This window comes from Neoarius graeffei, chromosome 14 (genome assembly GCF_027579695.1).
Source record: "Neoarius graeffei isolate fNeoGra1 chromosome 14, fNeoGra1.pri, whole genome shotgun sequence".
NCBI classification, from domain to species: Eukaryota; Metazoa; Chordata; class Actinopteri; order Siluriformes; family Ariidae; genus Neoarius; species Neoarius graeffei.
This window is the reverse complement of record NC_083582.1, coordinates 30,853,965-30,867,837: the sequence shown is the minus strand read 5'-3', so window position 1 is coordinate 30,867,837 and position 13,873 is coordinate 30,853,965.

Below are 13,873 nucleotides of genomic sequence, written 5' to 3'. Positions count from 1 at the left end.
AGATAAAAGTGCAGTTCACTTCTTTACTGACAAATCCAGGCAAACAATCCAAATCAGCAATCAGAGTTCAAAGTCCAAAAACAGGCAAAATGTCAAGTGATCAGCAAATAGGTTATCAGAGGGGAATGTCAGACAGTCAGGAAACCAGGAGACCAGAGCAATGTCAATAACTAGGATAGCAGTCAGTAAACAGACAGGCTTGGCATGAACAGTCTACCAGTACTGATTATTGATTTGAAATGTGTATGTGTGAGTAGAGAGTCCTTTTAAAGGCTCAAGAGCAGGTGTGAGGAATTAGTATGCAGGTAAGCTTGAGCTTATGAAAGTTTGTGATTATCGCTCAGAACTGGAGTTTGTATCGCCATGTTAGTACGCTGTGTATGCTCCTGAACTAAGATGACCATTTTGAGCTGTGAGACATGGGCTGCCTGGGCTGATCCAGCTTATAAATCAACTCACTGATTTGGTGTATAATTTTATAGGAGCCAATGTAATAGGCATTGAGCTTTCTGTAGCCGGGTAAGCCACTGGATGTCCCTTGTAGCTAACCATACCCAGTCTATGAAATTGAAATCCTTGGTGGCAACCAGCAAGTTGCTTGTTGGTTTCTGCCATCTGTTCCAAGTGTCAGTGCATGCACTCCCAAACCTGCTCACAACATCTGAACCAGAACATCAACAGCAGCCAATTCTGTGGGGCCAGCATTCCACAGGAACAGGCACAGCTGATATCCAAGCATGCAGTGAAATGCAGTGAGGCATGTGGTGGAATGGCACACGAAGTTTGGGCGTACTCCACCCATAGGAGAAACTGAGCCCAGTCACCTTTGTTTTCGGAGCAGAATGTCCTCAGGAAGCAGCCAATGTCCTGGTTGACAATCTCTACTTGTCTGTTGGACTGGGGATTGTAGCCAGACAAGAGATTCACTGAAACCCCTAATTTCTCCATAAAACTGGACCATACCCGGGATGTGAACTGATCCTCACCCCCCACTCTGTTACAGATAATATCCTTCAGCTATGACACTTGACCATGTGATTGATCAAAGATACCCATGTAACCTCTGATGTTTTGAAGGAAGTAGGCAGTGCCAGTAATGGGATTTCCTATTATGGCTATCTTGCTATCAAAGAAGAATCTATTGATGGAACCAACTGCCAGAGGACATTAAAAATGCTCCTGCTGTTGGCAGCTTCAAATCTAGGTTAAAGACCAAGCTGTTTTCAGATGCATTCTGTTAAATAATTAATATTGTCTTCTTTACGTGTTTTATAATCTGTACTTTTACAGTTTCTGCATGTTTCAAATTTTACTTAACTTTTATTCTATTTTATTCTGCTGTTTTTTTTCTCCCCCTATTTGAACTTCTACTTCATTTTATTATTTTATTTCTACTATTGTTTAATTCTTATTATATTTTTTCCCATTTATTTTATGTAATTTTATTCTCTATTGTTTACTGTTTTGCTTTTACTTCTGTAAAGCACATTGAACTGCCACTGTGTATGAAATGTGCTATATAAATAAACTTGCCTTGCCTTGCCTTGCCTTGATGAAACAGGAAGGCAGATGAATGGTTTCTGGACCTAATAGGAGGTTCTGAGTGGGATACATGTGGGATAGGGGGTCAGCCTTGGCAATTTTAGACCTATAGTGGTATGACAGAGTGAAATTAAACCAGGTAAAAAAGGGACCAGTGGTCTTGCCAAGGGTTTGAGTGTTTGGCAGTGTGGAGGTATTCCAGATATTCAGGATCAGTGATAACAGTAAATGGGTGTGCAGCACCCTATAGCCAGTGTCTCTGTTCCTCTAGTGCAAGCTTGACTGCCAGCAACACCTGGTTACCAATATCAAAGTTCTACTCTGGAGGGAGAGCTTCCTGGAAAAGAAAGCTACTGGAAGTAACTTGGGCTTCTCACTAAAGTGCTGTGAAAGGACAAACCCCCAGCCATGATTCCGAGGCATCCAGCTCCACTACAAATGGTGTGGTCAGATCTGGATGACATAGTATAGGTGCTGTGGTAAATGCTGAGTTGTGCTTATGGAATGCCTCCTCAGTGGCAGTGTTCCATGAAAGTTTTTTGGTACCTTACTTTAGAAATACTGAATGCAGTGCAGCAATTGAGCTGAAACCTCTGAAGTGCTGGAAGAGGTTCACAAAACCCAGGAAATGCTGTAAGTCATTAAAATGGGCTACTCAGTCACAGCTTTCACCTTGGTATTATCCATGATTTTGCCTTCCTGATTAATGATGTACCCCAGGAAGGAGACAGTGAGGATGTGGAACTTGGATATTTCACCTTTGATATAAAGCTGGTTCTCCAGAAGACACAACAGCATCTTTTGCTGTGGGTGACATGAATTTCCATGGAGGGGGAGTATATTAAAATGTCATCAGTGTAGGTGACCATGAATTTCTCAAGCATATCTCTCAACACATCATTAATGAAACACTGGTACGCCAAGGGGGTGCAAGAGAGCCCATGAATGACCATGTACTCATAGTAGCCAGAGGTGGCGCTAAAGGCCATCTTCCACTTGTCCCCAATCCAGCTGAAGCAGGGGAGGTGGAGGGAAGGATGTATCCTTGCTGAAGCACCATATGAACATATTCCTCCATTGCCTTTTGCTCAGTGAGGGACAGAGAACATATATGGCTGTGCAGTGGAGTGGTGCCTGGAAGCAGTTTGATACCACAGTCAGAGGGGTGATGGTCTTGCAGAATATGTCTTTGAATTCAAAATACTCCTCTGGGATGTGGACAGGGGAATGCTGGTCAGGGCTTTCACAGAGGTGGTTGTGAGGATTGCGCAGGGCTGTTATAGGCAGTGACAGAAGCAGTATTCAGACCACTTCATGATTTCCATCCCAACTTTTTTCTAATTTGGGGTTGTATACTTGTACTACCCAGTACCACCCACTGAGGATGGGTTCCCTTTTGAGTCTGGTTCCTCTCAAGGTTTTTCCTCATGTCATCTTAGGGAGATTTTCCTTGCCACCTTGCCTTCTGGCTTGCTCATTAGGGCAAAAATTATAAATTAATATATGTAAAATTTATATCCGGAATTTAAATATTTCTGTAAAGCTGTTTTGTGACAATGTTCATTGTTAAAACTGCCTTACAAATAAAATAGAATTGAAGAAAATCACTTCTTCATAAGGCTATGCAGAAGAAAATCTTTCAATTTGCTAGAGAGCATAAAGATTGAACTCTGGAGCAATAGAAAAAGGTCATGTGGACTGATGAGTGTAGATCTACCATATTCACATCAGGATAAGAAGGCAAGCACATGAAGTGATGAACACATCATGCATAATGGCCACTCTATAAATCTGTGGAGGCAGTGCTTCAACTGGTCAGGTCTAGGCTCATCAACATTATGTAGCAATAAAATGAAGTCAGCTGACTACCTGAATGTACTGAATGACCAGTTTATCTCATCAGGGTGGTGTAGTGGTTAGCGCTGTCGCCTCACAGCAAGAAGGTCCTGGGTTCGAGCCCTGGGGCCGGCGAGGGCCTTTCTGTGTGGAGTTTGCATGTTCTCCCCATGTGGGTTTCCTCCGGGTGCTCCGGTTTCCCCCAAAGACATGCAGGTTAGGTTAATTAGGTGAGGGCCATATGTATATTATCATGTGATATTTCATGCCACCCTCGATAAATAAAGTTCATTATTATTATTTTTCTTCCTTGACGGCATAGGAATATTCCAATGTGACAATGCCAGGATTCTTTGGGCTCAAATTGTGAAAGGGTAGTTCAAGGAGCAGGAAGAATCATCTTCACCTCTGAATCGGCTACAATAGAGTGATTGAAAGTCTTTGGGATGTGCTGGAGAACACTTTACTGAGTGGTTTGACTTTTCAAGTTGTCAATACAACGTCTCACTGAAAAATTAATGCAAGTCTGGACAGAAATAAATGTTGTGAGCTGCATAAGGTTATTGAAACAATGCCATGGTGAATGCATGCCATAATCAAACTTAGAGAGTCCAACAAAATATTAGGGCTTGTGACTTTTTTGGCTGAGTAGTGTATTAAATAAAATAAAAATAAACTCTTGTGTTTTGTAAAACTTCACATTTATTGCTTTCTTAACTGCTCCACAAATCCATGATGAACTAATCAGTAGAATAATGCATGCATGAACCCAATAGTCAGTATAATCGGCAAGTACTATTAGCTCTTTATATGTGACTCAGAGAAAGATGACTTCCATTTGTAAAATTGACAAGGTGGAAAATTTGTACATAGTGTATCTATATTTTTGTAATTTGTATCTCAAACAACAAACAAGTTCATCACAAACTGAAGTCAAATAAGTATGTTAGGTCAGTGCACTCTCAGCTACCAAAGATTATGCCCAGCTGTCAAAAAAGAATCCTGGTTTAATCATTTTGCTTTTTTTTTTTTGTCTGCATGTATTACTTCAATGCTGGATTAAAGTTGGCCATGTCTTCTTCCTGTGGAAAAACTTTTTGATGGTGTTTTTCAGGATAAACACGCACACACACACACACACACACACACACACACACACACACACACACACACACACACACAATGATTCAGAAGGGTGGGGATGTTTTCACTTTGTTGTTGTGGTTTCTCAAAGGGTGTATTTGGTTTCTAATAAAATTCATTACTTGAGTTTTAAATGGAAATACTTTGAAATGGAAGACAAGAAATTCCCTCATTTTGTAATAAAGTAACAAAATAAGTTTTTCCATCGTAGATGTATTTTAATGTGGTGGCTAGACAGACTAATTGCATTACTAAAATGGTACTGGATGTATTTGCCCTTATATTGCATCAACAGTGACAACAGTGGCCTTATCCATTATGCAATTATGCCTCATTGTACTTGAAGGATTTTAAGAAGTAGCAACACTTAACCAATCCACAACCAGGAGTTTCCCAAAGGCCCATGTTATGATATCATTTAATTATATTGCTTACTTTATTTACTTAATACCATAAAGTTCACATAGATTATGCATTATACTTGTGTTCTTATTCTTGTTAAGTAGTCCATTGTTGACTACTTCTCTCAGGATGTTGGACCACTATATTAAGACTGTGTTGGCCCTCAGCCTGTGGCTGTGCCACTGGGGCATAAAATCACAATGATGGGCTTGACCTTCAGCTACTAAAAGAACTCTGTGTGCTAAAACTTATATTTGTTGCTGTGAAGACACTGAGAAATGGTATACTGTATAGCCAAAAGTATGTGGAGACTTGACCATCACATTCATGTTCTTGTTTAACATCCCATTCCAAATCCACCAGCTTTAATGGAGATTCATCTTTGCTGCTATAACAGTCTCCACTCTTCTGGGAATGCTTTCCACTCGTTTTTGGAATGTGGCGGTGCCCATTCAGCCACAAGAACATTAAGGAGGTTGAGTACTGATGTCGAGCAAGAATGCTTGGCACACAGTCGGCATTCAAACTTATCCCAAAGGTGTTCAGATCAGGGCTCCCTGTAGGCCACTTGAGTTTTTCCAGTCAACCTTGGCAAACCATGTATTTGTGTACAGAGGCACTGTCATGCTGAAACAGGTTTGGGCCTCTTAGTTCCAAGACCATAGAAATACTGGCTGGGTACCCAGCAGGGTGATAGTCTGATCCCGGTGTTCTTACCAGGGGAGAGGAGCTAACAGGTGATGCTGTCAGCTCTAGAAAAACTCTCATAACCCTTTGATGAGTGCATGGCAAGGCGGGTAGGGTCACCTTCAAATAAACCATGTCCTGCACTTGGTGGAAGAGCTGAACCTCAGCCAACGGTGATTACAAAGTAACAGGAGATGGGTCAGTGATCCTGACATCTGGCTTCAGTACTGCAAAGTGTGGAAAGCAATGGGAAACTACCACACTAACTCTTCCCTAGTACAACTACATGGAATGATGTCTCAAATGAGTGTCGTGAATGGTGTAAACAGGTCTTTTGACACCAGTGACAGGGTTGTGCCCAGCAGTGATGCAAGTGAGGGCTCCTTGGTTGTTATCCAACGAACTCACAACAATAATTTAACATGTCTACAAGTAGGAACATGGAATGTAAGAACAATGAATAGTAGTGGTAAATTGAAAAATATCAAGATAGAGATGGATAAGACAAAACTAGACATCTTGGGACTATGTGAAGTCAAATGGAAGGGTACAAGAGATTTTGTAAGTGGCAAGTACCAGATGATTTACTCAGGAGGAGATGCATGAGAAAGGGGCATAGGAATAGTGTTAGGCCCCAGAACTAGGAGCAGTGTGCTGAGTGTCACAAATATCTCGGACAGAATTACGAAAATCTGATTGAAAGGAGAAGAAGTGGACACAACAACAATGTTGGTTTATATGCCAACAACTGACTACTCTGATGAAGAAATAGAACAGGAATATACCAAGTTAGATAACCTCATCAATGAAGAAGCAAGGAAAGGAAAATGCAATCGGATTTTGATGGGAGACTGGAATAGTATTGTTGGAGAAGGTGCGGATGAAAAACATGTGGGAGACTATGGACCTGGAAGAAGGAATGAACGTGGAGAGAGAATGGTGAGGTTTTGTAAACAGCATAATTTAGTGATAGCAAACACTTGGTTCAAACAACATAAGAGAAGGAGATATACATGGAGAAAAAAAAAACAGGAGATACAGGAATATACCAGATTGATTACCTCATTGTGAAACAGTGGTGTAGAAATACAATAAAAAAAATGCAAAAACCTACCCAGCAGCAGATGCAAACTCAGGACTAGTTGTTATACAATATAGAATAGTTCTAAAGAAGATTAAAAGAAAAAGTATCAGAAAAAAAGTGGAACTTGGAAACATTTAAGGAGGAAATGGTAAGGAAGAGTTTTGGTGAAAGAGTAAATGAAATATTGAAATCTAAACAAGAGATTAACATGAATGACAATGTTGAAAGAAGATGGAATAATCTTAAAATTAGTATGAAAAAAGCATCAGAGGAGGAAATTGGTTACAGTAAACACCAACCAAAAAAGCCCTGGGGAAGGATTGGAAGAAGGAACAAAAATGGAAAAATGGAAAGTTGAATAACCAGTTAAGAAGAGAGACTGATAAAGCTAGAAAAACTTGATTAGAACAAGAGTGCAAGGAGATAGAGGAGATGGAAAGAATAGGGTGAATTGATATAGCATACAAAAAGTGAAAGAACTGACCACTCAGCAGTAAATGAGCGCAACTGTCAGGAGTGACTGGAGATAAGCATGGTCAAAAGCTAACAAACAAAGAAGAAATAAAAGAGAGATGGGTAGAACACATTGAGGAATGTCATGTTAAAAAAGACAAACCAGAGGATATTGAACTCCAAGAACCCTTATCCCTCGATGATTTAGGGCCTGACCTTTTGACACAAGAAATATTACAGACTGTCAAAGAATTAAAGAATGGCAAAGCAAGAGGAGTGGATGGTATACCAGCAGAAATTATAAAAGCACTAGAAACATTTATAATACAGGTGTATGGCCAGAAGATCTCATCTCATCATCTCTAGCCGCTTTATCCTGTTCTACAGGGTCACAGGCAAGCTGGAGCCTATCCCAGCTGACTATGGGCGAAAGGCGGGGTACACCCTGGACAAGTCGCCAGGTCATCACAGGGCTGACACATAGACACAGACAACCATTCACACTCACACCTACGGTCAATTTAGAGTCACCAGTTAACCTAACCTGCATGTCTTTGGACTGTGGGGGAAACCGGAGCACCCGGAAGAAACCCACACGGACATGGGGAGAACATGCAAACTCCGCACAGAAAGGCCCTCGCCGGCCACAGGGCTCGAACCCGGACCTTCTTGCTGTGAGGCGACAGCGCTAACCACTACACCACCGTGCCGCCTGGCTAGAAGATTTTCTTAAAAAAATAATGACACCAATCCCAAAGAAACCAAACACAACCAAATGCTCAGAACACTAAATGATAAGTCTTATATCCCATACCTCTAAGATAGTACTAAAAATACTGACAAGGCACCTAAATCAAGTAGCTGAAGACTACCTGGGAGAAGATCAGTTTGGATTCAGGACTGGCCAAGATACAAGAGAAGCAACTGGGACAGTGAGAAAGCTGTCAGAAAAAGTAATTGATTATAATTTTGAAATGTATGTTTGTTATGCAGACCTTGAAAAAGCATTCGATACAGTGAACTGGACAATCACACATCACACATCACATTATCTCTAGCCGCTTTATCCTTCTACAGGGTCGCAGGCAAGCTGGAGCCTATCCCAGCTGACTACGGGCGAAAGGCGGGGTACACCCTGGACAAGTCGCCAGGTCATCACAGGGCTGACACATAGACACAGACAACCATTCACACTCACACCTACGGTCAATTTAGAGTCACCAGTTAACCTAACCTGCATGTCTTTGGACTGTGGGGGAAACCGGAGCACCCGGAAGAAACCCACACGGACATGGGGAGAACATGCAAACTCCGCACAGAAAGGCCCTCGCCGGCCACAGGGCTCGAACCTGGACCTTCTTGCTGTGAGGCGACAGCGCTAACCACTACACCACCGTGCCGCCTGGCTAGAAGATTTTCTTAAAAAAATAATGACACCAATCCCAAAGAAACCAAACACAACCAAATGCTCAGAACACTAAATGATAAGTCTTATATCCCATACCTCTAAGATAGTACTAAAAATACTGACAAGGCACCTAAATCAAGTAGCTGAAGACTACCTGGGAGAAGATCAGTTTGGATTCAGGACTGGCCAAGATACAAGAGAAGCAACTGGGACAGTGAGAAAGCTGTCAGAAAAAGTAATTGATTATAATTTTGAAATGTATGTTTGTTATGCAGACCTTGAAAAAGCATTCGATACAGTGAACTGGACAATCATGCTTCAAATTCTACAAATCGTAGGAGTGGATTGGAGAGATAGAAGACTGATTAAGAATCTGTATTGCAATGAAACAGTGTGCATATGGGTATTAGATGAATTATCACAGCCAGGCGCCATTGGAAGAGGAGTGAGGCAAGGATGTCCTCTATCCCCATTATTATTTAATATAAGTGGCGCTTGAAAGGTTGTGAACCCTTTAGAATTTTCTATATTTCTGCATAAATATGACCTAAAACATCATCAGTTTTTCACATAAGTCCTAAAAGTAGATAAAGAGAACCCAGTTAAACAAATGAGACAAAAATATTATACTTCGTCATTTATTTATTGAGGAAAATGATCCAATATTACATATCTGTGAGTGGAAAAAGTATGCGAACCTTTGCTTTCAGTATCTGGTGTGACCCCCTTGTGCAGCAATAACTGCAACTAAATGTTTCTGGTAACTGTTCATCAGTCCTGCACACCAGCTTGGAGGAATTTTAGCCCATTCCTCCGTATGGAACAGCTTCAACTCTGGGATGTTGGTGGGTTTCCTCATATGAACTGCTTGCTTCAGGTCCTTCCACAACATTTCGATTGGATTAAGGTCAGGACTTTGGCTTGGCCATTCCAAAACATTACCTTTATTCTTCTTTAACCATTCTTTGGTAGAACAGCTTGTGTGCTTAGGGTCGTTGTCTTGCTGCATGACCCACCTTCTCTTGAGATTCAGTTCATGGACAGATGTCCTGACATTTTCCTTTAGAATTCGCTGGTATAATTCAGAATTCATTGTTCCATCAATGATGGCAAGCTGTCCTGGCCCAGATGCAGCAAAACAGGCCCAAACCATGATACTACCACCATCATGTTTCATAGATGGGATAAGGTTCTTATGCTGGAATGCAGTGTTTTCCTTTCTCCAAACATAATGCTTCTAATTTAAACCAAAAAGTTCTATTTTGGTCTCATCTGTCCACAAAACATTTTTGCAATAGCCTTCTGGCTTGTCCACGTGATCTTTAGCAAACTGCAGACGAGCAGCAATGTTCTTTTTGGAGAGCAGTGGCTTTCTCCTTGCAACCCTGCCATGCACAACATTGTTGTTCAGTGTTCTCCTGATGGTGGACTCATGAACATTAACATTAGCAAATGTGAGAGAGGCCTTCAGTTGCTTAGAAGTTACCCTGGGGTCCTTTGTGACCTCGCTGACTATTACACGCCTTGCTCTTGGAGTGATCTTTGTTGGTCAACCACTCCTGGGGAGGGTAACAATGGTCTTGAATTTCCTCCATTTGTACACAATCTGTCTGACTGTGGATTGGTGGAGTCCAAACTCTTTAGAGATGGTTTTGTAACCTTTTCCAGCCTGATGAGCAATAACAATGCTTTTTCTGAGGTCCTCAGAAATCTCCTTTGTTTGTGCCATGATACACTTCCACAAACATGTGTTGTGAAGATCAGACTTTGATAGATCCCTGTTCTTTAAATAAAACCGGGTGCCCACTCACACCTGATTGTCATCCCATTGATTGAAAACACCTGACTCTAATTTCACCTTCAAATTAACTGCTAATCCTGGAGGGTCACATACTTTTGCTACTCACAGATATGTAATAGTGGATCATTTTCCTCAATAAATAAATGACCAAGTATAATATTTTTGTCTCATTTGTTTAACTGGGTTCTCTTTATCTACTTTTAGGGCTTGTGTGAAAATCTGATGATGTTTTAGGTCATATTTATGCAGAAATATAGAAAATTCTAAAGGGTTCACAAACTTTCAAGCACCACTGTATATATTTGATTGAACTGGCAACATTTTCTCACCAGACCAGCCTTTCACAGAGCTGCTGACCCTGAAGAATTTTTGTTCATTTGTGAAAGTGTATCTGTGGTAATTCTGTGTTGTTTGTGCTGATTGTTACCACTGCAAACTTTCTTGGAGGAGATTATGTTTTTGCCTCCATTTGTTTGTCTGTTCCCAACGTAACTCAAAAACTCAAGCTGAAGAAATTGAGCTTTCTTTAGTGTTCTCAGAAAGTACAACTGCTGTTGTGCCTTCTTGATGAGAAGAGACCAAATAACATGTAGAACATGTATGGAATTATGTGGTTAACAAAAAAGTGTTATTTTATTTATATATATCACATTTTAGATTCTTCAAAGTAGTCACTGTTTACCTTGATGACACTTTGCACACTACTGGCATTATCTTAACCAGCATCATGAGGTAGTCACCTGAAATGCTTTTCAATTAACAGGTGCCTCATCAAAAGATAATTAGTGGAATTTCTTGCCTTCTTAATGCGTTTGAGATCAAACAGTAAATAATAAATAATAAACTAGAACTGTGAGTAAAGTCACTATAGAATACCCCCCACTCGCAACAAAATTTGTCAACTGGAACTGTGTGTGAACTTAAAAACAATACCCCTGCAACACCATGATTCAAATTCCTATTAGTCATTTATCTCAATAATATATGGGGTCTAAATCCATTTGGTACAATTTCATGGAGTGGAACACCAGCCACATCACCAGATAATGACATACAGTATGTATAAGAAAATAAGTATCTTTAAGACCTTGGTTCGGGATTATTTTTCTTCATGCACATCTTCAGGTGGTATACTGCAACTGTGTAAAGTTTCATCAAAATCCATTTTGGAGGAGTTTAAGAAGAGTTGAGTTTACAAGACACATGAACAGACAGACGGACGGACAGATGGACGAACGGACAGGGTGATTCCTGTATACCACCCAAACTTTGTTTGTAGGGGTTATAAATATAATAAATAGCCCTATTTGAGAACTGTAGTAATCCATATTATGTCAAAAACCGCTCAACTAAGTAAAGAACTCCGCTCTTGTGGAGGATGGCCCCATATAAAAATACACTTAGAAGCTGGCTCTGGACACATAAAGTTTTGCTATAATGGCTTAGGACTACTATTGCCATGATAACTTTAAGACTGCAGTTGTCATGAACAGTCTTGCACTGAAGTCTCCATCAATGATCAGTTGATAACTTCAGCAAAATAGACTTCATGTTAAAACTAGAAGGGCACTCGATATAATGCATACCTCAGCCAAGCCACATGTTCAGAGTTGCATCAAAATCTAATCAATTGTTCCTTGGTCCATGGCCCAACTTTCCTCAAAATTTCATCAAAATCTGTTCACGACTTTTTGAGTTACGTTGAGAAAAGCAAAAAATAAAAATAAAAATTCCGGATCCACATACATAACCAGATTTGTATCAAAATCTAATCAATTGTTTTTTGGCCCATGGTCCTAAATTTATTAGGGATAAATTTATTAGTTCATATGTTTACAACATTTATTTTTCTGTAAAGCTGCTTTGTGACAATGTCTATTGTTAAAAAGCACTATACAAATAAATTGACTTGACTTAAAGAGAAAAAACAGTCCATTTTTACTTTAAGACATGATTCCTTTTAATTAATAAAAATAAAGAAAAAAACACTGAAGTAGGTGTATCCAAACTTTTGGCTAGTATTGTATACTTCATACCCTTAGAGAGAATGGCTTTATTGTCCCTGCATAATGAAATTTAGTTCATCATAGGAGAGCAAAGCCACTGCGTACATGCACGCTGCCACTCTTGGGCACTTCAGCGCAAGACCATCCCATGTTAACCTAACTGCATGTCTTTGGACTGTGGGGGAAACCAGAGCACCCAGACAGAGGGAAAACATGCAAACTCCACACAGAAAGGCCCCCATCAGCCACTGGGCTTGAACCCAGAACCTTCTTGCTATAAGGCAACAGTGCTTACCACTTACACCACTGTACCACCCTCTCCAGCGTTGTTTCAGACCTATCACAAGAATAATGCTCGCTTACTGTGGTAGATATAGGTGTGTGTGTGTGTGTTGGCTTTTGTTTTCCTGTCGTCCACAATGAGCTCTTTGGTTTTCTTGGTATTCAAGTCCATATGGTTTTCTTTGCACCAGGTCACCAAACATACAACCTCCTCCCTGTAGGTACACTACCGTTCAAAAGTTTGGGGTCACTTGAAATTTCCTTATTTTTGAAAGAAAAGCACTGTTCTTTTCAATGAAGATCACTTTAAACTAATCAGAAATCCACTCTATACATTGCTAATGTGGTAAATGACTATTCTAGCTGCAAATGTCTGGTTTTTGGTGCAATATCTCCATAGGTGTATAGAGGCCCATTTCCAGCAACTCTCACTCCAGTGTTCTAATGGTACAATGTGTTTGCTCATTGCCTCAGAAGGCTAATGGATGATTAGAAAACCCTTGTACAATCATGTTAGCACAGCTGAAAACAGTTGAGCTCTTTAGAGAAGCTATAAAACTGACCTTCCTTTGAGCAGATTGAGTTTCTGGAGCATCACATTTGTGGGGTCGATTAAATGCTCAAAATGGCCAGAAAAATGTCTTGACTATATTTTCTATTCATTTTACGACTTATGGTGGTAAATAAAAGTGTGACTTTTCATGGAAAACACAAAATTGTCTGGGTGACCCCAAACTTTTGAACAGTAGTGTAGACTAGTCATTGACAGCTATTCGGCCTACCACCGTGGTGTCATCTGCAAACTTGATGATGTTACTATCATGTAAAGCTTTGCTGTCATTGGTGAAGAGGGAATTGAGACCCTAATGCTCAGAGTTAGGATGACAGAGGTTTGATTACCCAACCTAATTTTAAATCCAACCTACGTGTATTTTTTATTATTAAACTTAGGTTATATCAAGTGATGCAGGACACTCAGACTAAGGAAGAGATGACACAATTGTTGGTTCTGAAGAGTCATAGGGAACTTCTGTTCCATGCAGCTCATCATAATCCCATGACTAGGCATTTGGGGAAGGATGAAACACTAAACCATCTCATGGCCGATTTGTCTCATGGCCAGGCATTCATGCCAGTGTTCACAAATAACAGTTGGTGAATCCACTGGCCACCCAAAAAACACCACTGTGCCCTCTCCCACTGAACGAGGACCCCTTCAAAAGAATTGG